Raw genomic sequence first — 6,482 nt, forward strand, 5'->3', positions numbered from 1 at the left:
GAGCTGCAGGGCAGGGGCGGAGGCACAGGCCCCAGCTGGAGGGATGGAGACGGGAGAGGCGCCCTGCGAGGAGGCCGCGGTGCTCTGGGTGGTGGAGCTGCCGGAAACGGCGGTGCTGGAGTGGAGAGTGGAGGTGGTGGTGGAGGAGAACGTGGTGCCACAGAATGTAATGGCGGTAGTGCAGGGAGTGGCCGAAGAGCAGGTGCAAGAGCAGGAGCGAGAGGCGGAGCAGAAAAGCCTGGAGGAGGGGCAGGAGGAGTGCGGGCGGGCCCAGCCAGGGTGCGATGCCGCGGAGGCCAGGACATCCCTGCAGGCTCTGGAGGTCCTGCAGTTAGAGCTGAGCAGCCTGCAAGCCCGAGCCAACCGGGCCCTGTGCCTGCTGAAGCGCAAGCTGAAGCGGAGGCTTAAGCCGCACCTGCAGCGCAGAAGCAGCATCATCGAGGGTATTCCTGGCTTCTGGGTCAAAACCGTATCCTTGTGCAACTGCGTTTAGCTAAAGTCCAAGCGCAGGCAAAGCTCCTTTCTGGTGATAGAAAGTGCAGCTTTCTTAAGTGCAGGGAGGGAATTTGACCGAAGAGACACAAGGAAACTTTGGGGGGTGGTGAAAATCTGCTAAATCCTGTTTGGTGATTATGTGGGTGTGTAGAGTTGTGGATACTGAACAGATTAAGGGCTGGACATTTTATTATATGTTGATTATGTTTTAATACAAAAAGTTCAGAAAAGCCCTCCCCAACAAAACAAAACAAAACAAAAAACGTATCCTTACTGCAGTAGCAAGGGGAGGGGACTATGGACAAGGGTCGTGGGAGGAAGTCACAGCTGGGGAAGGAGGCAGTCCTAGTTGTGAGAGGCAGTGGTGCAAGAGGAAAGAGGTCCTGTTGAGGAAAAGGGATGGACACAGCCACACACAGGGGTCTTGGGAGAATATTGATTCTACGGGTAGTAATTTTGTCCTTCTTCATGTGTAGGATTTAGCTCTATGTACTGCTTACTTAGGCGGATACATTCAGCACATGAAGTCCTATGTACACTTTTGCACCGTCACCAGGAACTCAGAGACTGCCTTTTGTGCATAATTAGTAGCATACAGACCCCCACAGATTTGTAAGAGAGAGCTCAGGATCTCAGGAAACAGACTTTCCAAGTGTGAGAGCAGATAGCTATATGGGAACAGAAAGCCAAGGAAACAGTAGACTGAAGGTAGTCTATGATGAAGGGTGTGATTGAAGGAGACCATCCAGCAATGCCTAGAAATCTGGGAGGTGCACTACCCACGTCTCATTGCTCTGTGGATGTACACTGCTTGCATCTATCCCTTCCATTCCTAGCATGTTAAGACTTCTTGACCCAGTGCAGATTCTGAACCACCCTCAAATGTCAGCCATCATCACTGACCAAGATGTGGACATGCTCAGCTACATGATCAATTTGGAGGTGAGTCTGGGAGCATCAGCCATCAGGGATGAGCTAGCTATTGAGGGAAAGTGGTACTGATTCAGAACCGAATCAGGGAAAGGCTTGTTCCATAGGGAGGGGTCACCTTTCTCTACCTTTCCCTGTCAGGTGGAAGAATTCAGCTATCCCAGGAAGAGCTGCAAGATCACATTTTCCTTTCGAAACAACCCCTACTTTGAAAATGAAGCCATCATTAAGATTTATGACATTACCATCACTGGTAAGAGGTGGTTTTCTGGATGGGCCAGGCACGGAGGTGTTCAGGATCTTTTCCCACATCTTCCTCTTCTTCCAGGATACTGGGAATTTTACTCCACTCCGATCCAATGGTTCCACACTTTTGAACACCAGGCCTACAACCGCACTCACCACTGCACCAATTTTAAGCTTGTTAACTTGTTTTCTGACCACAACTTTGCAGAATCTAATAGGATTGCTGAGGTGAGGCCATCATGGGGAGCATAAGAAATGGCCTTGGAGGGCCTCCCAGCTACTTGGGTAGTGGGAATAGGGTCCATACCCTGGTCCCACCATGCTTTTTCCACTACCAGATCATCTGTGAGGATCTCTGGCTGAATCCCCTGCAATACTACCCAAGGATGGAAGAGGCAAGAAGAGGGAACAGAGAGGCAGACAGGTGAGAATGGGATGCGGTGGGGGTTAAATCTGTGTGCCCGCTGCCTGGAACTCTCGGTTCTCTAGTGAAGGAAGTAAGGGTAAGAGAGAAGCGGTGAGGAACCCCAGGTCTTCAGGGAGTTACTCCAAGATAGGAACAGTGGAGTAGTGTAATGCAAAAAAAGTTGCCACTGGAGAAGCTTAATCCAGCTAGAGAGCATGTCCAGCCAAATACACTTAGATGCAGAGATAATCTTCTCCACTCCTAAGCATAGTAACATGGGCATCAGCCCCAGCCCCAGCTCCAACATTTTGGTTTTGCTCACCCTAAGATTCTTCAGTAGCCTTCCCTTAAGACTCCCTCCAGTGTCCCATCAGGTATATTTTTTAATCTTCAGAGTGTTCCTTGATTTTCATATCCATTTCTTTGTTGTGAACAGCCCTACAAATACAGGTAATATTGCATGGATAATGAGGACCGTTTTGAACTTAAGAGTTAGAATTTAAAGACATCACAAGTGGAAAACGGTGTAGGTAGTGCAGCATCTAGAGAGTTAAGACCCGCTCTTAAACATCATTTAATAAATTCCATTTTTGATAGTTCTTCGTGTGTGTGCATGTGCGTTTTCCAGGGAACTCTGTCCTCTTGACCTGTAGACAATCGAGCAGCAAACTTAACACAAATAGGACAAGACCACTTCCGCTATCAGAGATGAATTGACAACTTGCTTCTCTTGCAAAACTGAGAAAGGAAGGAAGGAATAAATGGTGACAACACAAAGAATGAGTTTGTATGAAATTGGAATGACAATAGAAAAATAAACACCGCCAAGTGTGTCACTCTGCATGTGTGTTTGTATGCTAGGTGAGAAGTGCCCTCAGTGACAGCACAGCTCATCACTTTAGGCCAGGGGTTCTTAATCAATCAGGGGTTCTTAATCCGAGCGTCTGTGAGCTTGAATTGAAAACTGTCAACTTATCTTTATTTTCTCTGACCTGTACGTGAAATCCAGCATATCCTTCACTTTTGAATACAAGCAGTAGTTTATAGTAGTGTTCATCTCGTGTCACATTGACAGTTGTTGTACAAGTTGAAAAATCACTAACAATCTTCCTTACTTGGAAATTAGCATAGCTTGTTGAGCATCTTAAAACTCTCTGTGGCTACATCCTGAGGAGGCCTCCATGGTTTTCACCTGACTCGCTAAGGGATCCATGGAACACAAAATGTTAAGAATTCCTGTTTCAGTCTTTTTAAAATTGCTGCATAAAAACATCTTATCTGAGGAAAGCAGGGCCTCTAATGGTGGAGTGAGGGGGTATAGCAGCCATGGAATTATAGTTTGGGGCACAGTGGTTCCTACCATTTCATGGATTAGGAATGATGAGAGAAAAGAGAGGCCAGTTAATTTGGGGTTATCATTTTTACAAGGGGGGAGAGAAGACAAAGGCTATAGTGAACAAGCAGCTCATGGGCTGGTAAAACCTTTATGTGCTTAATTGTTGATAAGCTTCACCTAATATCCTTTCATCTTGAATATTCCTATGAGAATGAACAAAACACAAGACGGAGGAAATCTTGAAACTCTTTACTGCTAAACAAAATGTTTTCCAAATCTGTATAAATAACACAGTTCGAAATAGGACAACTTGTCAAGATCAGTGTCTCTAAACAACAGTTTGGGTAATTCAATGTATTTAAAGACTGCCGAGTCAGTGACTGAAATTTGGATTAACTCTGTGGGCACAGGTAGATTTTGTTAATTAGTTATTTCTGAAATATTGTTGCATAACAAACTACCTCAAGATATCAGCAGCTTACAACAAAAATATATTATGTGCCAATGATGCATTTTTATTTATGTGCCTGCATCAATAGGTGATAATAGTGTGTCAGCATGTAGGTGTTAAGTATAGTTAAGTTCATTCTCAAAATTGAGTCTGATCTCAAATACCTGGATAAAATGCATGTTGCTGAGTGCCACCCACAGAGATACTGAGGCCCAGCACTTTATTGTTATAATGAGGTAAGTATAATGCAGGTGATTTATGCAGAACATGCTTTCAGAAACAATGGGATAATTGCTGGAATAAGCTCTGGGACCAGGCTACTGGTGGTTCAGTTCTAGGCTTAGGCAAGTAAACTTGCCTCTCTCTTTATTTTTTTTTAATGTTACATTCAAAAAGTGTAAGAGGTCCCCAAAATTCCCGCAACCCCCTCACCCCACACCTCCCACATTAACAACCTTTTTCAGCATTGTGACACATTCATTGCATTTGGTGACTACGTTTTGGAGCACTGCTGCACCACATGGATAATGGTTTATATTGTACTTTACACTCTCCCCCAGTCCACCCAGTAGGCCATAGCAGGACGTACACTGTCCAGTGTCTGTCCCTGCAGTACCACCCAGGACAATCCAAGTCCTGAAAATGCCCCCACACCATATCTCTTCTTCCTTCTCCCTACCCTCAGCAGCTACCGTGGCCTCTTTCTCCACATTAATGCCACAATTTCTTCCTTTACTAATCTCAGTATTTCCATAGTAGAATATCAGAAGGCCACTCTAATCCACACTCTATTCCTCCATCCTGTGGATCCTGGGATGGTTATGTCCACGCCACCTCTATATCAAGATGAGGGTTAGATTCCACATGGATGCAGACTTGCAACTCCTACACTCTGGATTATTGGACTAAATTTGCCTCTCTTAAACTGAGTCCTCTCATCTCTGAAAAATGAACCATAATAATACCTGCCTTGTGAGGTGGCTATGAGGATTAAATGAGATCATGCATTTAAAATATGTGTCTACAATGTAAACTTTAATCCGTGCTTAGTGGCAATGCTCCAAAATGTTTTCATCAATTGCAATGAATGTACCACACTAAAGAAGGATATTGTTTAAGTGGGAAAACGTGGTAGGTGTGGGGAGTGAATCATGTGAATCCCCTATTTTTCTTTAATGTCCCATTTATGTAACCTAAGTATCTTAAAAATAAAACAGGTGTAATATGATGGCCTTTTGTGACATTGGAATTGTCTTTAATGATGTTGTAGTTACAGATACAGGCCATTGTATATTTTGCCATAACTTATAAAAATGTGTGGCAGAGATTTTAAACTATGATGTAAACTATAAACCACACTTAATAGTGTCCTCCAGTATGTGTTCATCAATTGTAAGAAAAGTACCACGCGAATGAAGGATGTTGTTAATGTGGGAAAGTGTGGGAGGGGTAGCGACTGGGAAATATGGGAATTGTCTGCATTCATTCATTTATGTAACATATATGTAATCTAAGTATCTTTTAAAAGGTATGTCTCAAAAAATGCAGGAAATGTAGATTCCTGAGAGGAGGTGGTAAAGGTGCCATTGATCTTGGTAACTAATGGAAAGGGGATCTATAGGAAAGAAACAGATTGGCTCATAATTGCCTGGGCTCAGCTGAATTCCTTGTTTTACTCAGGCCTCTCCATTGGGGATAGAAGGTGGAATGGCAAGTATGCAGATGCAAGGTTGTCCCCAGGGTATTCCTAGTGATGACACCAGGTATTTTACCTCTGTTAATAGCTCTCTTGTCTACAGGCAGGCTTAAGTGTTGTGCCAAGCCCAGCAGTAGGTGGTTCATAGGAAAATGTGGGGTCTCTATGCCCTCTGTGAATACACTTCTTGGCCATGAAACCCTCTATTAGAAGTCTCCTACTTATTGTACGGTGCACCACACAGTTGCTATCACAACCAGTGCTTGTGCATCTGGTGGTCCTGTCCTTTCCTATGTCGTCATTTAATAATGCATTAAATTCAAAGAATGGGACGGTCTCCTGCAGAAAGACCCACACCTGGGAAAACTCCCTCAGCAAGGGCAGACACTTCAGCTCTTCCTCCCTGAGAGTGTAATATCCTCCCAGAAGCAACTCTAGTCCATGGGAACAACAAAGGGGAGACCCTGCCCATAACTGTAAATGGATATTCATTGTTTCACCCAGGAACTCCTCCCCATGATCAGGTAAGAGTCCACATGAGCATCTCTGTCATCGCCATAACTATATTGACATTGCTGGCTCTATATCGACTCTGTCCCCCCTGCTAATTTTATGGCAGACTTAATGTTGTGTATCACAGCAGCACTGTCAAGGCACAGGATTTGATATCAGAATTCATGGATCTTCCCTGCCCCTCAAGCATTAGATATCACCTCCTCTATGGATTTGACATTCTAGAAGATGCTGTGGCCCCCTTTTTAAGGGGGGAAGCTTAAACTCTAGAAAAGAAGCCTAGATCAGCTTTGGCTGCTGTTCCTATCACTCACCCCACAGATGGGACTGACAGAGGCCTTTCCAGTTCCAGAACTTTAGATTTCAAGGGGCCCTTACAGTTCTTATCATGCTACTGATATGGGCTATG

At 44.5% G+C, this 6,482-nt stretch overlaps 1 long non-coding RNA gene across 1 annotated transcript; it reads left to right on the forward strand.

Moving 5' to 3' along the window:
• The first annotated feature begins 1,858 nt into the window (after window positions 1-1,858).
• Window positions 1,859-2,870, forward strand: LOC139438329 (uncharacterized). Its single transcript, XR_011648032.1, has 3 exons — window positions 1,859-1,899; window positions 2,010-2,095; window positions 2,706-2,870. It is a non-coding gene; the product is annotated as an uncharacterized lncRNA (long non-coding RNA).
• Window positions 2,871-6,482: the final 3,612 nt, after the last annotated feature.

The sequence above is a fragment of the Dasypus novemcinctus genome, chromosome Y (assembly GCF_030445035.2).
Source record: "Dasypus novemcinctus isolate mDasNov1 chromosome Y, mDasNov1.1.hap2, whole genome shotgun sequence".
Classification (NCBI taxonomy): domain Eukaryota; kingdom Metazoa; phylum Chordata; class Mammalia; order Cingulata; family Dasypodidae; genus Dasypus; species Dasypus novemcinctus.